General features: G+C 37.9%; 1 protein-coding gene across 5 annotated transcripts in view; it reads left to right on the forward strand.

The window, feature by feature from the left end:
• Magi2 (membrane associated guanylate kinase, WW and PDZ domain containing 2) overlaps positions 1–19,398 on the forward strand; it is a 1,402,993-nt gene that overhangs the window by 449,049 nt on the left and 934,546 nt on the right. The window lies entirely within an intron of this gene.

Raw genomic sequence — 19,398 nt, forward strand, 5'->3', positions numbered from 1 at the left:
GGATGCTCACAGTCAGCTATTGGATGGATCACAGGGCCCCCAATGGAGGAGCTAGAGAAAGTACCCAAGGAGCTAAAGGGATCTGCAACCCTATAGGGGGAACAACATGATGAACTAACTAGTACCCCGGAGCTCTTGACTCTATCTGCATATGTATCAAAAGATGGCCTGGTCGGCCATCACTGCAAAGAGAGGCCCATTGGTCGTGCAAACTTTATATGCCTCAGTACAGGGGAACGCCAGGGCTAAGAGGTGGGAGTGGAGGGGGGAGTGGGGGGGAGGGTGTGGGGGCCTTTTGGAATAGCATTGGAAATGTAAATGAAATAAATACCCAATAAAAAAAATTTCAAAAAAATTAAAAAAAAAAAAAAAAGAACTGCAGCACTAAGGCACTTTAGACCACCAAAAACTAAAGTGGTGTTTCCTACTAACACATAAATCCTTGTCTGAAAGTACACTCTATTAACATAAGAAAAACTAAACCAGGGAGGATATTGAACCCAGAAGGGAAAAAAACACGTGTTTTTCAGATGTGTGGAGAAGCAGAAACTAGTAATGGGTGGAAGAATTGTTAGCATACATAAGAACAACCTGGAAAACAAAAAAGCACCAGACTGATTCAGACAGGTTTAAATATCTACTGAGAGTTGGAAAACATCATTGGTATTGAAATCAATGTATCTCTGGTCTGAATTGAGTTTCCATCCTGATTCAGTTCACTGTGTTTATTAGATCCTTCCACTTGAACACGCTTCTCTCTTATTGGTTGTGTTGGACAAGTGCATATAATTTATAATACAAAAAATAAAAATAAATAAAATATCAGAGTTAGTTTAAAACTGCTACTTAAACATCAGGACCACTTACATGAGTGTATGAATTTCTGCATCTTTGTTTTTTATCTGATGTGCTCTTAGATATTGTTAAGTGATATTTAACACTTATTCTTTAGCAAACAGTGTACAAACATTTTACCTGTTTCAACTGATTTAATCCTGGCTTCTAAATTTTATTGTCCCATTTTACAAATAAAAATAACGAGGAACCAGGAGGTTCTCCAACAGGTCTAAAATAGTACAGCATGGATCTGAAGGTGCCTCATTTATGCCAATCTTGGAAATGTTTGTCCTCTTGATCTTTAAACTAAAATGCATCTTGTGGGTATAAAGCCAGACATCACCTTGAATGTCTTAGATGGCATTAAACACGGTGCAGAAAGGGACAATTTTTCCCCTTCTAGTTCATCTCAAAGAGTAAGCATCTACTCTCTCGAAAGAGGTATACAATTTTGTAAATGTTTTGTGCCAAGTCATGGAGAGTATGTCCCCTAGTTTGTAAAGAACTCTGTGTAGGTCACTTCCTACCTTAACCATCATTTGTGGTCTTGGTAGCCTGATGTGCTAGAGTGCATTATTATCTAACTGAACCCAAATCGAGTAACAGGAATAAATGCCACTTGCCATGGTTTTTAGCTGAGTGTATTGTCGAGTTTGGTATTTGTTGATAGTATGTGCATCTAGTTTGTGACAGATCTGTACCATTCTGATAATGCTGTCCTGATTTGGCTTGTAGAATGATGCTGCGTTATTGTCAGATGAAATATTATTGGAGATTTTTTTATTTTCATTTTTTGATATTATTATTCATGTTTCTCTAGAGAAGTTGCTACATATTATGTAAGGTATCACTACATAGTTTAGGACGCTTTTGGATTCAGGATCAATCCTCTGCCTTATAATCCTGATTACTGGGATTGCCAGGATGCATCAAGTCTGTTTTGTTTTTGTTTTTTTACCTTTTTTATGTTTTTGAAGTCAGCATTGAGGACACTTCTTTCATACCTAGCATTCATGTATTTATTTATTAATTTTTCAGAGATTAATGTATTTAATCATCAAAAATGCACTGTGGGCTACCAAGATGGCTCACTGGGATAAGGTCCTTTCCATGCAGCCATCCGAGTCTGAACCCATGATGGAAGGAATGAATTCCTCAAAGCTGTGATCTCCATGGCCTTCCATCTCATATGCAGGTACACAGACTCACACATGCACACACACGCACACACACACAAAACCACATTTAAGTGTGTTTGGATTTATTTTTTAAATTATCTGTTTAGCTGTTTGTAAATTATTTTTCTTGCTTTCAGTTTTCTTTGTACCTGCTATAACTTAGTTTATTATTTTCTTCTCAATAAAAGCTCAGTGCTGTCCTAAAGAGTAACTTATGAAAATCGCCTTATGTTTCTCTTCAGATACATGTATTTATTACTGTCAGTTTCCTTTTAAGTTTTTCTGGTACTACATACCATATATCTTAATAAATTCCATTTCTATTTTCATTTTGTTTAGAATATTCTCATTATGTCTTCTGAAACTTCCAATTAGGGCATAAATTCTATTTTGTAGTATGTAGTATTTAATCTCTAAATACTGGGGAATTTCTACCATTCTAGGCTATTACTTTTCAGTTTAATCTTACTAGGTTCAGAGTCCATGCTTCATATATCCGTTTCCTACTTGTTAAACGTGTTTCTGGGGCCCTAGTGCTGTTTCAGTTTTTTATATGGAGTGTTCTATGTGAGCTTAAGAGCATTGTTTCTTCAGATCTCACTTGGACGGAATATTCTAAAAATGTCAATTAGGTCAAATTGATTGATGATGCTATTCAGGCCAATGATATCTTTACTGATTTTCTGCCTTCTTGATCTCTCAATTATTGACAAAGGGGTTTTGTTGACTCTTACTCTAGAATGACCTGTCTATTTCTCTTCTGATCATTAGCTTTGGCCTGATATGTTTTCATGCTCTTTGGTTAGATTCATAACATTTTCTCAAAGAATTGATTCCATTGTCATAAGATAGTACATTGTTTTCCTTGATAATTTTCCTTATTTTGAATTCACCTTTCAGTAAAAGCTGACTGCTTATTATTAGATTATAACTGCTCTAGGCACAGTCAAAAGTCTTCTTTCTTTATTTTCTTTTTATCCCTTCCCACACCCACTCCTCCATAACCCCTACCTTGATTTCAAAACACAGAATCCTATTGTGGGTCAGAGAAGCAAAGACTACTTGGCATAACCAGAGTCTGAATTCAGTGTATGTATTAAGCCTCAACTGCTACTTCCAAGAGAGAAACACTACTCACAAGCAGCCTTGCTTGCATTTTACCGAGGGTTTTTAAGAGTGAAGAACACAGAAAACCTATATCCTGATTGGCAGTTCCAGGAGGAAGTAAACCAAGCAAGCTGTTGAATAGAAGTCAAAAACATGCAGTTAGCTGTGCCAGTTCAACCTGGAGCTCTAGACCCATAGGACTTTTCATGGAAGGGTACAAGGTTGGATGGGGATGGGGCTCACCTAGGTTAAACCAAAGATGGCTTCAGCTGAGATATGATGAAGGGAACTTGTGTGTGTGTGTGTGTGTGTGTGTGTGTGTGTGTGTGTATGTTATTGTTATTATTTAATTTGGTTTAAAAAGCCAAATAAGGTTGGTGGCCATACCAGACATCTCATAAGTAAAAATGGTGAGTTTCCCTGACAGAATAGATCTTTTTTTTATTATTATTGGTTACTTTATTTATTTACATTTCAAATGTTATTCCCCCTTCCACTTTCCCCTCTGCAAAACCCCTATCCAAATCCCGCTAGCCCCTGCTTCTATGAGGGTACTCTCCACCCCCCAACTCACCCATTTCTGCCTCACTGCCCTAGCATTCCCCTATGCTGGGGCATTGAGCCTTCACAGGACAAAGGGCCCCTTCTCCCATTGATGTCAGACAAGGCCATCCTCTGCTACATATCCAGCTGGAGCCATGGGTCTCTCCATGTGTACTCTTTGATTGGTGGTTTAGTCCTTGGGAGTTCTGGGAGAGTCTGGTTGGTTGATATTGTTGTTCTTCCTATGGGGTTATATACCCCTTGAGCTCCTTCAGTCCTTCTCCTATCTCCTCCATTAATGAAGGAAACATTGCCCTGCAAAAAAAACCAAAAAAAAAAAAACCAAAAACAAACAAACAAACAAACAAAAGCAGGTAGATTTGGCTACTTGTGAGATCTCTTTTTTACTACCCTTCTCCATCTTTTTTCTACCCTTTGAATCCCATAACATAAGATAGACGAGAAAAAGGGATAGAGAGGAAAGGAAAGAGATCCCAGAATAAAGTCAGTGGTCGGACAGGGTGACATTATTGTTAAGCTCCTACCTGTTGATTTAGGGTATTGAGTTCCTTGGAGAAAGTTTGATCTTTGCCATCAGGATTTCTAATTTCTTCCTCTTGTTTCTGCTTTGCACATGACTACTTAACAAACAATGACCAACAACAACCAACAACTTACGACACCTCTAGGGGCCCTAGCATTTACATACCTACTGAAAAGTCCCTAGAATTCTGAATATCATACAATCACAGAAACCATCTTCAGCTGACACAATCATGCCACTGTTAGAGGACAAGGCAAATTATAGCTGCAGTGATAAGTCTGAAGCAGCCCCATATCCCTACACCTGGGATCAAATGAAAACACATTCCCATAATATCACTGTGTTAAAAAATAAACTCCAAAATTATTACAAAAGGAATATGAATAATATGTTTACTCATGCACATACATACAATATATTCTTCACTAATAAGGAAAATATGGTTAGTGTATGTACAAAGTACCTGCCACATGCCTACTTTACAAGAATAAGAACTGGAATTCTGATCCCTAGAACTTAGATAAAAGGCAAATGTGTATCTGTAACCTCAGCAGTGGGAAGGGGAAAGACTAAAAAAGTTGGCCCCTGGAGTTTGCTGGACAGTCAGTCTAACCAATCACTGAGCCACAGATTCAGTAACTAGCCAATCAATGAGTCCCATGTTCAGAGATCCAGTGACAGATAATGCCTTAGAAATAACGGAGAAGCAATTGAAGAAGACATCTAATGTTAATCTCTGGTCCCCACAGATTTACTCACATACAGTATATACACTTACATATTCACTACACACACACATGCACATACACACACAAGTTTTAAAAGAAAAAGTTTTTCTAAATTCCCAGAATATATAATTTATTTCCCGATGTGCATGAAATGAGTAATTATGCTTGAATATGCAAATTTAGGATGGACTACATTAAAGGGTGACTGTGATCTTTTTAGATGACATGGGATTTTTAATTGGCCCATGGTCATTAAAGTAAATGGAATTAAAAATGAAACTCTTTGCTTTTCTAATTGGAACTGGGTTGCAAATGTTTTAACAGTGAACACACTATGAATGATATTTTACTTCTTTTCATTGGCTAATAGGTGTTGCTCTTTTAAAGTCTATCTAAGGTTCAAAAGGTCAGATGTCACAGTAAAAAATCACTAACAGTAGAGGGAAAATTATTTCAACTGTTCTATTTTAGTCTTGTTTTAAACCCTGTTTTGCTGCCGGGGTGGTGGCTGGTGCCTGTAATGCATGCATTTGTGAGGCTGAAGGAAGAGAGCCACTACACGTTATAGCAGGCTTGTGCTACATAGTAAATGCAAACCCAACAATAAGCCACAAAACAAGGGGAATTACTGTTGAAACCCTTATAGCTCTGAGTAGGGAAATTGTCACCTGATTTTTTTCCCCAATTGCACATATCAAAATGTATTTCACAGCGGGCAATAGTAGTGCAGCCTTGAATCCCAGTACTTGGGAGGCAGAGGCAGTTGGGTTTCTCAGTTCCAGGCCAGCCAAGGCTACACAGAGAAACCCTGTCTTGAAAAATCCAAATATATATATATATATATATATATATATATATATATATATCAAAAGGGGTTTTATACTTTGAAGAACACAGCATCCCAGTGTGAAAGAGAGTATACTGTTTAGAATATAATGTTCATAATATTTGTGCTTGTGATTACCATAAACTAAACGTAGAAACATGCCCCCAGTACACAACTTAGATGTCCAAAAATAGAACGAGGTAGAGAGCTGATTTGAAGGAGGGGTGAGTAGTCAGAGAGGCCATAAGAAGCCTGTGAACCTGAGAAGTGCCTTGGGATGTGCAATTTCAAAATGCAAGCCAACATCTGGAGAAGTACCCAGAACAAGCTCTGTTATTCTGGACACAGTGTCCCTCCTGTTATGTGATCATTTCTGGAATTTTTCTCCACAGGCTTCATTTGCAAGGAAACAGGAAATATGACTAGAGCAGAAAGGAGGAAATAAAACTTACTGAGTTCAGAAAATTTATTTCTATCATAGATTTTATCATCAAGAAAACAACTAATAAAAAGAAATCTCTAATAGCAAGTCTTCCCCAATCCATCATAGCCAATAGACAACTGCAATTTAGCATGAAAGCTCTTCTTGCACAGAGAACTAGCAGGGCTATACAGCACCTTTCTTTCAGTCAAACTAATGACATCATAAACTGGCCCCTCTCTAATATTTGTTCATCATTTGAGATCCATTGAAATAGATGTAAGTATAGTACTTATAAAAATACAGAAGAAGCAAGACCCACTAGGGGAAGGGAGGTAAGTTTCAGAGACAATTATTACACTTAGAATGACATACAAAATTATCTCTTGTTTCTCTGAAATAGGAGAAATCAATTTGTATGCTTTCCAACTAGAGTGGAACATGCTTCTGATGAGTCATGTGTTAACATTGCCACATAATCAAAGGCTATTAAACACACCGCATCCCTGTGGCCTCACAACCACCAGAATAGCTTGCAAATCCAGGTTTAATTCACGGAGCTCAAGTGAAGTATTCAGCATTGCTTCTAAAGCTTAGATTGCTTTGGGTGTAATGATCATCAAATAAGTCAAACACCTAAAAAGTATACGATAAATGTATATGCATGTAAATGTATATCCATAATCTACATGAGTCTTAATTCACTTGTGCTAGCAATCAACCATTCTCCAAACAAATACTCACCTCTCCTCTGACAACACCAAGGAGAAAAGCTTTGTTCATTTGTTAGGAAAGATGTACAATTTCCACACACCCCACCTGATTGCTGGAAGCATGCAGTACTAGCAGCTATATAACCCATTAGAATATGATTTTATGAAGAACAAATACTTGTAGTCTATTATATCTATATGTTTCTAATAATTGAGTGTTTCGAGGGAGATACATATTATTGTGCATATTGTATGTTTCAGTGATACATAGCTATCATGTTATAGATGTTATAAGAAGTGGAATGTCATAATTCTACTCAAAGAGTGCCATGGGACTTACCTCAATTCTGTAATTCCATTATTGTAAATGGTAAAGGAGCTAGGTTCTAAGAGACAATATAAGATATAGATTGAAATTTTATCATTTTGTTTCCACTTTTAAGATATATGTGCTGAGCCAGGACTGGTGGCCCACACCTTTAATCCCAGCACTCAGGAGACAGAGGCAGGCAGATTTCTGAGTTCGAGGCCAGCCGGGTCTACAAAGTGAGTTCCAGGACAGCCAGAGCTATACAGAGAAACCCTGTCTTGAAAAACCAAATAATAATAATTATTATTATTATTATTATTATTATTATTATTAATATAACAACAATAATATATATAATAGCTATTTCATATGCCAGCAAGTTTTTGCTGAAAGGACCCTGATATAGCTCTCTCTTGTGAGGCTATGCCACTGTCTGGCAAATACAGAAGTGGATGCTCATAGTCATCTATTGGATGGAACACAGGGAGAAGCTAGAGAAAGTACCCAAGGAGCTGAAGGGGTCTGCAACCCTATACTTGGAACAACAATATGAACTAACCAGTACCAGAGCTCATGTCTCTAGCTGTATATGTAGCAGAAGATGGCCTAGTCAGCCATCATTGGGAAGAGAGGCCCATTGGTCTTGCAAACTTTATATGCCCCAGTACAGAGGAACGCCAGGGCCAAGAAGTGGGAGTGGGTGGGTAGGGGAGCAGGGTGGGGGGAGGGTATAGTGGACTTTTGGGATAGCATTTGAAATGTAAATGAAGAAAATATCCAATAAAAAATTGAAAAAAAGATATATGTGCTATAAAATTTTCTAAAACAATTTATATTTAAGAAACTCTTAAAAGGGTATTTCAAAAAGGCAAAATAAGAGTTTAGTCAAATTTTCTAAAATAGCATAACAAAGTTTCCTTTAAAGGAGGTGGGGTTCGGCATTTTGTTTTACATTTAATTTAGTAAAGTGCATTTTAGGTGATGATGAAAATGTAAGCTCTTTTAAAATCAGTGATCAGATACGTTTTGCTAATTAAGCTTGATTGCTCCTTTTACTTCCCTGCTTACAGACAGAAAATTATATACTATTTAGAAGTATAAATTCTGAAATATAAAGTTAATACTAACATATGCAAGAAAAGCAAAGCAAATTACTCTGAGATTTCGGCCTATTCCACTGCTAATGTTTTAAGAGTGATAGTAGGTAATACAAATATTTGCAAAACTTCAAAGACAGGTCCTTGGTATTTATATGCTAATAATTGTATGATGAGCATATTTCTACCTTATTATGAGCATATTTCTACCATATTTCTACCTTTCTACCATATATCATATATAAAAATGTAAACCATACTTATATTATATATATATTTATTTATTTAGCTAATCTATACACATTTTTAAGGAAACATTGGTATATCTACCATAAAATATGTACTTTTCATGATTTAAAGCTCTTACTCTTTTCTGAATGTCATTTCTCAGTTGCTAAAGTAATCACATATGATTTATTAATTGAATATAATTTTATTACCAATTATACATTTATCTGCACTTTAGAAATCAAAAGAGGAAGGAAAAGAATTAATAGCACTGAGTGGATAAGTTCTTCCTACTTCCTTTAGCTTGTAGAATTTTAACCTTAACCATGCCTCCTTGTAAACACACTGATAGAGATGACTGGCTGCAAGATAAAAGAGAGTTTATGCAACTGACTTTTTTATGACATTTGCACTCACCCAAGAATATTAAATAAATGTTCTCATAAAGTCATTCATAAAGTATAACATAACCAACCCACCTGCAACAATGTAAAGGGTTTTCTTAGGCTGTGAGTTACACCATCATGAAACTAGCATCTGTTTCTTGTAACACAGGATGTCTCACAATGTTGAAAAGTGCTTGAAGATTCTCTGCTTGACCAATTTGAGGTTCCAGACGATGTGGAGTTAGCTCTGACCCCTTTGAATATCTCCAGCTTGTCATTAGTGAGTGTCTGTTTCTTGGGAGGCTGGTGAACAACTTGAGCATCTATGATCCTACAGATGTATACCCATGGCTTTATCTCAGGTAGAATTGACTAATTTGCTGTTGCCTCTCACCATAATGTACAATACATAAAAACAATTTCTTGAATTTCCTTTTGCGTTAACTAAATAAAACAATTTTAAATAACATGGGCTGTATATTTTATATAATTGCTAAATATTATATGGCCTGTTCTGATTAAAAGGTTCCTTCCCTAACTAAGTGTCTATTAGAAATTGACTCCTGGGCTGGTGAGATGGCTCAGTGGGTAAGAGCACCCGACTGCTCTTCCAGAGGTCCAGAGTTCAAATCCCAGCAACCACATGGTGGCTCACAACCATCCGTAACAGATCTGGCGCCCTCTTCTGGAGTGTCTGAGGACAGCTACAGTGTACTTACATATAATAAATAAATAAATAAATAAATAAATAAATAAATAAATAAATAAATAAATTTAAAAAAAAAGAAAGAAGAAAGAAAGAAATTGACTCCTGCTGGCAAACAGAAAAATCAGTTTTCTCCAATTAAATACCTGAGTCTATCAACCTTAGTCCAGGACAGGACACACGCCCATGAGTCGCTGACCAACAGAAAATAAATCCCATGCTTGCTTGTTTTCATTGTTTGGAGGGAGCATTGCTTTTTATTTCATTTTGTTTGGGCATTTTTATTTGGTTTTGGTTTGTTTGTTTTGACCTTTGTACTCCTCCTCCTCCTCCTCCTCCTCCTCCTCCTCCTGCTGCTGCTGCTGCTGCTGCTGCTGCTGCTGCTGCTGCTGCTGCTGTTGTTGTTGTTTTTGTTGTTGAGAGAGAAAGAAGATGACTTGGGTAAGTTGATAGAAGTTGATTTTGTAGAATTAGCAAATGAGACAGCATAGTCCAAAGAAATAAACTCACATTCAATTTGAAGTGTTATAAATGATCATAATCCTGAATGTTATGATCATATAAACAAGATTTGTCAGACAAAAATTAGGCAGGCACATTGCTGAATTCTCACCAAATAACTTTTAAATTCGATAAGATATTTGTCAAGCTGTCTCTCTAAGGGTTAAGTACATTAGTTTAAATCATTTTCTTAGTAAGTATCAGTCCTTAGTAATAATACATTGATTTTGAAGCTTTTTAAAAATTATATAATACCAGGTAATATTAAGTAAATATGGAACCATGACTTCAGAAGACAATAGCCAACTAACTCAAACAGGGCTTAGATGGAATGCAGTTCGCCATGAGAAATATGGCCATTCATGACTGAAAATATCACCCTATTTTACTAACTCAAAATAAACAAGTAAAATTCTACAAAAGAAATCTGAAACCATTATATAAATACTATAAGTGAAGCCACGAGCAGGCTAGCCTTGCTACATTTCTCTCATCCACTCTTCTTTCACCCGTGCACCTACTTCCTTATAAAATAGTGTGTACTTTTGAGAAACCACAAGGGGAGAAATAAAACACAGTGTATTGTATCAGGTCAAGATTTTAAGGGCCATCTCTACATATTTGCCAGAAAGCAGTTTCTGCTGAGGGGTGGAATCCTGTTTCAGTTTTGATTCTTACTGAGGTAGGTTTCCCTTTTAATCAATTTGCCTTCAATTCAGTCTCACTGCTGACTCTGAGTCTGTGTATTTGGAGAACAGCATTCTATGAATTTACTCTTAGCCAGAATCTAAGTTCCATTTAAAGCATACGCAGTAAATATCTTCCCAAATATTTAGATACTTTATCCAGTCAAAAAAGGTAAAAAAAAAAAAAAAAAAAAAAAAAAAAAAAAAAAAAAAAAAAAAAACAGAAAAAGAAAAAAGAAAAATACATTTAACTGGGTAACCCAGGCAAGTTACTTCACTTCTCTGCAGCTCACCTGCCCCATGTAAAATGCTGATCCTGGTACTCGCTATGTGGTTAAAGGATAGCAAGATTAGGTACTTAATACAGGATTTAGCAGATGCAGAATAAAAGCTCTATTGTTGATATTAGCTCTATCATTTGCTATTTGGTTTCTGTTTTGTTTTATCTGGATATAATCCCTGTAAATTTTTAAATTGCTTTGCCATTGGTAAACATATTTCATTACATTTATTTTTCACAGAATAAGAAATATTCATTTCTGTTGTGTTGTAGGAAGGGTTTGAGGAACAGTCAAATATAACCCTGCTGACTCCCCACAACTGGCACCCCAAGCCTTCACTAACAAAAGATTCCAGTGAGAGAGTAACCGTTTAACAAGTACATTCCAGTGTGACTTAGTTAACACTTGAGCATGGACATTGTCCTTCCATTTACCCTTCTATAGTTGTGCAGAGTGTCCCTGGATTTTTGCTTTTCTGCCCATTTCTGTGCCTACTTTTGAATTACATCCCAGTGCTTCAAGACCTAGTATACTGAGTCACAACCACAGGCAATGTTCTTATTCACTTACCAGTCTTTTTGTAGATACTTTCCTATATGTATATACAAATAAATTTTTATTTTATACCCCCTTTACATATTTTTCGTGTAGACTACATTACATATTGAAATCACCAAAGCTAAATTTGAACAATTATTCATGTCATGACACTAAATAGCAATGTATATCAGTTCTCTACTGAATCCTTGAAATATTTCATTAGTATAGTTCCCAGATAAACTCCAAAAAAGAAAAAAAAAGTCAGTGCCATACAGCATCCTAAAATAACTCAGAAAAATTTATCACAGTTTATAGGGTCAGTAATTCAGACCTGGGAATTCCGAGTGAGTCCAGAGAGTAAGACGTTAGTGCCACATGGTAGCATAGGATCAGATGGTGCTAAGGGAGTAATGAAATACATACCAGGTTCCCTAAGTAAACATTTATGCACCAGACAGATGCCATCACACAAGGAATGTCATGATAGATGGCTTCAATGATGTATGCCATGTATTAATGAATCCCCGAGCACTCATTGGCAGGCAGTGTCTCTCTCGCTTTACCTTGGTTGATAATGGCCCATTGAAGCCATTATCATTTCAGAGGGAGGAAAGTTGCAACGATGCCTTTTAGATTTCTGTGGGGATTTTTTGAATTTATTACCATAATTTTTGTATTTCTTTTGTCTTCCAGAAAAGAATAATGGTACAGGTTAAACTGCACACTGCAACCCTTAACTCTAAAGGTATTCCTAGTGATACCAAAACGCTGCTGTATAACCAGATGAGCTCAGCAGCTAAAACTGACTCGTCTGCCTGGCTGACAGGGAGGAGTTGGCTAGGAAGGTTGTTTTACTTTCATTATTTTTTGCAGCAACTGTAATTATGCATAACATTTGTTATGAAGGTGATTCTATCAACTCAAACCTTTACTCAGAGAGAGGCTCTACACAGCTCTCTTGGGAACTAAAAAGGGGGGCCCAGGGGAAGAGGGGGAAGGGGAGACCCACACCCCACCAGAGTTCACCTATTCTCTGGTCAGTCAGGCATGGGAGGGCTGCTATCTACCTTCCATTCATCCCCAGGTGGGCATCTAAGCCTCTGACCCACTCTTCTGAGGGTGGCAAGGGGAATCCCTACCTGGGAGTCCCGGAGCTACTTTGCTAAAGCCACCAAGGTTATGGGAGAGAGGTTCCTAGTGAGTGCAGTGGATCTTGATGAACAGAGAGACTCTCTATTGTTTTAGAGTTTTATTATAGAAAGGCAGGGAGAAAGAAAGAAGATAGAAAAGAGAGGGGGGGCTAGAGAGAAAGAAAAAGTAAGAGGGAGAGAAGAGGGAAGGGGAGGGGAGGGGAGAAGAGGAGAGGAAAGGGGAGGAGAGGGGAGGAGGGAGAGGGGACAAAGAGAGAGGAGAGAAGATGAAGAGAGAGGAGGGGGGTGAGAGTATGGAGTAAGAAGTAAGAGAGTGAGAAGTGAGACAGACAAATAAGAGAGTAAGAGAGCGAGGGCCTAACAGCCTCTTTTATGGTCTTTACAGTTGCTAGGTAACTGGGGAGGAGTTTAGCCTGAAGGTCAGAAGCTTGGGCCATTGCCTACATGACTTCTAGCCATGCTTCTCTTGTGGGGGCTGTGGGGGAGGGGGTGGGTAACTTAGGCAGAAGCCAGAGTTCCAGAAGCATGGGGGAACGCTTACCATGTCATGAAGGTGAATTATCACTCTTCGGGGTTCAGACCTCAGCTCAACTGGAGACCAGCCTGTAGCCCACTTCACCACACAACTCCACATAGACGCTGTGACAAGGTTTTAATCAAGCACCTTAGTCTGAGTTACAGAGCTGTGATAGGCACACAGTACATTAGAAGCATGCAACATCCAACCAATATGAATGAGAAAAGGGAAAGGCCCATCTTCAGGGCTTTTATATTTTTTTATTCATGATAGTAACTGATAACATCCTGAACAAATGTAGACAAGGGAGAGTATATCACATGGTTTAGGTAGGACATTTAACTCGTCCAGTTGCTGCATGACCAGGTCTGCTATATAATAGCAATAGGATTTGGCTTTACCACATCCATTGACCTAAATATGGAGTAGAATTTCCCTGCTCCTGCTGCTTAGAATTTCAGTGTGTGCTACAGTCCTGAACAACCTGTAGTGGGTGTGGACTGAAGCATAGCTCCTGGTAAGCATTAGTGACTTCAACTAAAGAACGTTATTATGGTTTAACCAATGACTGGACAATATCTAGAGGAAAATTATTCATAATTCTCATAGCCTTTATGTTTGCAAATTTTATACATTGGACACTAAGCTATTGTGGCTCCCTGGACTTTGAGAAACGTACAACTGGCATACACATCTAGGAGTCTTGGTTAGGAGGTTACAGCATAAATGGGAATCAAAGCAGCCTAGCTCAGTACTGCATGCCAGTAGTCCTAACTACTTGTGAGTTTAAAACAGTAAGATCCTTTAACCCAGTGAATTTGAGACTAACTTGAGAAACATATCGAGATCTCATATCAAATTAAAATGAAGAAAACCTTTCTTGCCAGACTAAGACTTAATTCAATATTTAAACCATTGTTCAAAGGATCTGACATGATGGAGACACAGCTGTCTGCTTTCTTCTTTCTGACAAAGACAGAAGAGCGAACAGGAAAACAACAGAACCCTCAAGTAGCTACTGAACAAAAGACTTGAAGAAGGAAAGGCAAAGGAAATAAACAGGAAAGCCCAGAGCATCAAGGTGTAGAACATCACTGAATGAATGGGGACAGCAGAGGCTCACACTCCCCTGCCAGGTGAGCATGGCACCGAATGTAATTGAGTGTCTTAGCTGGCGACAAAGTCCTTGGGGACCAGGGGTCTTAAATGTGTGACCTTAATCAGACACACACAGGTAAAATGGCTGCTACAACACCAATTGTCACATGTGGTACAGGAAAAACCTTGTGAAAGACAGAAACTTCTGGAGCATGCATGAAGATAAAGATAAAGAGGAGACTTCAACAAAATATGCATATGTTGAAAAGGCAAACCTGCTGTGGGGCCAGGAGGGCTGCGGAAAGCCTGTCTTTGCTGTGTGAGCTTATCTAAGTGAGATAGTCACTGCATTCCTAACTTTACTACTCTGTAGAAAGGAAATCATTCTTACATTTATTTTGTAATTTTTTTAAAAGGTTTCTGAAAGATACTTTAGGATCGGGGTGCTGGAATCAACTAAGCCCAGAGCCTTGACCATGCAAAGCAAGCGCTTCTACCCCTGAGCCTGTTTTGTTTTAAAAGATCTTTTTTCAAACAGTTACCACAATTATAACTCTCATATCACATGTATATTTTAATAAATGCAAATGTGTGGCATTGTACTGTTACGTGGCAAATTTGTATTGCTTTGATTAATAAACTCAGTTTAGGATCTGAGCTATAGCATGTTCAATCAACAGCTCTAGAAAGGAAAATCAATCCAAACCAAAAAATTTTAGAAAAGTATTTGTGAAGTGATATATGTTCCTGTTTTAAAGTTTAGGAAACCTAAATCTTGACTTCACCTTAATAATGGTGTATCAAATGATCAGTTTGTCCCATCGATAAGGCCGACAGTAAAAGCCAGCCAGCAGAAATATCACAGTCTATTTATCCATGTCAGCCTCATGCCTGAGAGGAGCATGCTTTTGAATTGTTCTTAAAAGGATGAGATCAAGTTGGTTTTTAGCTTCTGCCTTAACGTAAAAAATAATGGTCATTGTGAGAAGCTTTAGATCAGAAACAGCCCTTTCTCTGAACTTAATGAATAGTGTAACCCCACTGCCTGTTTTCAGCTGAGGCTTTCTCCTGTCATTCCCGTAAACATCTCACCATCGCCAAAACATCTTAGCCACATCGAATGCAAGAAAAGGAGGTAGAAGCAGAGAAAAACCCATCAGAAACGTGCCTTTGCTTCTGAACTTAGATAATCTGAAGGGGATTTTCACGGGATTTCTGCTAATAAGCTTTTTCTCAAGACTGGATTTGCCTTCCAAGCCATAATACCACCCCAGCAGTAGATATTTTAGAGTAAGTAGGATCGATGCCCAGAGACTCCTAGCAATGCTGTACAAATCTGATGAAGTTCAACGTTCTCGGTGCATCCTTTCACGTCCACTGCTGAGCGAGGTAACTGAAGTCCTGCTTGCAGATGGATTATATGACACGCTGCCTTCCCCAGGACCACCACACCCACAGCCCTTCAAGAACACCTAGCATAGCCTTCCTTCCACAGACTTCCCTCCCTCAGCTGCTGACTGCAACCGAGTACTAGAGTCATGCCACCATGTCTTTTTTTTTTTTCTCTAACAGATAGAATGTACTAGAATGTCTTACACAAAGTACAGAGATAAGAAATTTTAAAGTTAAAAAAAAAAAAACAGAATAATTGAATGACAAACAAAAGACACTTGGAAGAAAAAAGTAACATCATTGAGTGACAGAAATTAATTTATAAATTTTCTAAATTAAAAGCATATTACTTGATAATTTAAGATAATTGAGTAAATGCAATTTGTCAAAAATCATTTTGAAGTACAAGACTTCGAAAAGTAGTTACCGAAGAGATGAAAGGAGATGGCCCAGCTACTAAGAGAATAGATTCAGTACCCACAGAAATAACATGACATACTTCCAGCCTGCACTCATTCATATATAGGTATATGTGCCTACATGCACAAGTGCACACACACACACACACACAAAGAGAGAGAGAGAGAGATCACTTTTAAAGTAACTATTGGTAAAAGAAAGATGGATGAAGAAAGAAAAAAAAACAGTATTTTTGGTTGAGTCTGGGAAATTAAATGTTCACTTAGGATGTTTTGAGCAAAACTTATAAACTTTTGAAGTAAAAGAAAATTTATCTTAATCTTACTAATTTAATATCTATTAAGTTCTCTTTGTTACATCAGAAAGTTGATTTCTTTCTTTGCTAATTTCAATAACTATTTGTTTACTGTAATTATAAACAGGGGATCATTAGTTTGAACGATGGTTTCATTATGTACATGCTATAATATACAAACATTTATATATAAACAAACATGTGAAACCATTACAATTTTACTGCAAAATAAATATAAAATGAAGTAGGAATTACCTTTGTGCTGGATAGGTTTTAACGTGAACTTGAAATACTCTAGAGGAATTTTGGAAGAGGGAACCCAAATTGAGAAAACCCCACCTGCCAGATTGGTCTGTAGGCAAGCCTGTGGTGTGTTTCCATGACTGATGGTTGATGTGAGACAGCCCACTCATTGAAGGTGGCTTATGTTCCTGAGTCCTCTGAGAATGCAGGCTGAGTAAGCCACAGAGAGCCAATCACTAACTAGAGGACCTCAAGGCCTCCATTTGCTCCTGACTCCAGGTTACGCCTTGAGTTGCTACCTGTCTTCTCTGGATAGTGGATTACAAGCTGAAGATGAACTAAATCCTCCCCACCCCACCCCCCAAGTTGTTTTTTGTCAAAGTGATTTTTCACAGAAATAGAAACTCCAACTAAAACAACCTCAGACTAGTCCTAGTCCATTGAAGCACTATCGTCATATTCTCTGAGTAAGCAGCCCCATCTGAAGAGTTTCAGGATAGTAAGATATTCCAAAAGAAACAAACAAATAAATCAATATATGTGTTTTCTTGGAACACAGACTCTTAGACAATTGTGAAAATGGGAGTATTTCCTCCGTCTGGGTCATTTAGCAGTTTTAGTTGTCTTTTTGTTATAAGATTATGTCTTCATAGCCTTCCATTTTCAGTTCCTAATATAGCACGCAATTTTAAAATACAGGTCTCTTTTTGTACTGATTCAAATTATACATGCTGTTGAATTAGAAGTTAAATCTATAAAAATAAAATCATTGTATTTTGTAAGGTTACTTATTTTTTAAATAATCACTTCACCTACTGTTTTTTAACATGTTAATATAAAGAGACACTTGCATTTTTCAGAGTATTATGTTGAACGGATGGTATACATTAATCAGGATAAAGTTGTTCTATAGATTTTTTATTATTATTATTATCCCGTCCAACAGGACTCAGTTATTCGTGGGTGTGAGGGGGACTGTAAACCTGGGAGGAAATGGGAGGGAGAGAAAGGAGAAGCCGAGACCAAGAAGGGATTCCTATCAAGGTCTCCGTTTATTAGGCTGAAAACGCCGGGTTTTAAAGCATACATTGAGGGGAATAGGGAGGGGTTGAGGGGGAATTAACAAAGAACAAAGAAGTGGGCATCTGGGGGCATCAAGGCTGAAGTCAGGCTCCAGGCGGCGGGCACTCTGCATCTTATCTCTGGAATTTGGATCCTCCTTAACAGCCTTGGGTGTCAGGCCGGGCTCAGCACGTAACTCATGTCCTTGGATGTCATGGAAGTCAGGAAGAGATAAGGAAGAGGGGACTATAATTCAGCTTTTACAGCAGGTGCCAGGAAGGGAGAAGGGAGTGACGACCGGCTCCTTAGCACAATACCATTTGGTTTATCAAGGTGGGAGACTGTGAAAGGCTTGCTTTCTCATGGTATGGTCTCCAACATTTTTTTGGGGGGGGGGGGCAAAACTTAAATGAGCCTTGGTTTCAATAACAGGCTAAAATGGGAAGAGAGGGCATTATGAAGCAATCACAGGGCACACTGCAAATCCACACTGTTGCCAAACTAGGAACAACATCTGAGAAGACATAAGAAATCATAAGGCTAATGTATTTTCTGTGGTATAACAATTAGTATCAATTAGCATCTGGCTTAACATTTTATTTCTTTGTGCCCTAACCTCCTTACCTGCAGCCATTTTTCCAATGACTCTCTGGAGTTCTTAACAGTTTCATGGGCAGGAGTATTACTTGGTATCCTTGTCTACTGGTTAAAAGGAGATCATTTGCAATGTTGGAGATGTCAAATTTAGGAAAGAAGAGGGGGTCAGTGGCAGAATACATAGAGATAACTAATGGCAAGGAACTGTGCTGCGGGGAGGGGGCCTCCATCACACCAGCATACAGTGAGCACTGCTGGGGTTTGCAGGATCTATACAACTGAGCAAAGGCTGAATGTTAAGTGAGAAGGCAGCTTATCCTAGGTTCCTTCTCTATAATGCAATACATTTTAAGTTGGACAAGAACAGAAGCTAAGTTCATTGTAAACCTCTTAGGTCTGCTGCATCAGATGATTTACTGACTATGAGAAGGGATTATCCACTAGCCATCTCAAATGAAAAGTTTAGGTGTGGCATAAACCCACATAATCTCCAAGACTAGGCCACATGTTTAAGCCACCCTTCCTCTTTTCCACTTAAAATGTCTCCTGATTGTGTTTAAGGTGAAGAATNACAAACGGGGCAAGTTAGCAACAGCCCAATTCCATTTGGTTCTTGGAATATCATCTGTGTACAGTGAACATTGATTGCAAAATCAGCTTTAAAGAAAATTAAAATGATCAGTTATCTCAACTCTCGGAAACTCTCAGTGGAACTGTTATTTTTAAAGCAGAATCAATATCTTACACCATTAATGCTACTAAGCAAAGACAGAGGAGAAAATCAGTGTTGCAAAGATTGATTTTGTTTTCTCTTTATGTACTTTCATATTGATCAGGGAATTCACAACTGGAAATGCCAGGATTATCATTTAAATTTTATTAAATAAAGAATTGAGAAGAGAAATTTTATATAGTTCCCTCTTTTTGTTTTATTTTTATACATTCTAAGTCTCTCTCTCTCCCTCTCCCTCCCCCTCCCCCTCCCCCTCCC

This window comes from Mus caroli, chromosome 5 (assembly GCF_900094665.2).
Source record: "Mus caroli chromosome 5, CAROLI_EIJ_v1.1, whole genome shotgun sequence".
In the NCBI taxonomy this organism is placed as follows: domain Eukaryota; kingdom Metazoa; phylum Chordata; class Mammalia; order Rodentia; family Muridae; genus Mus; species Mus caroli.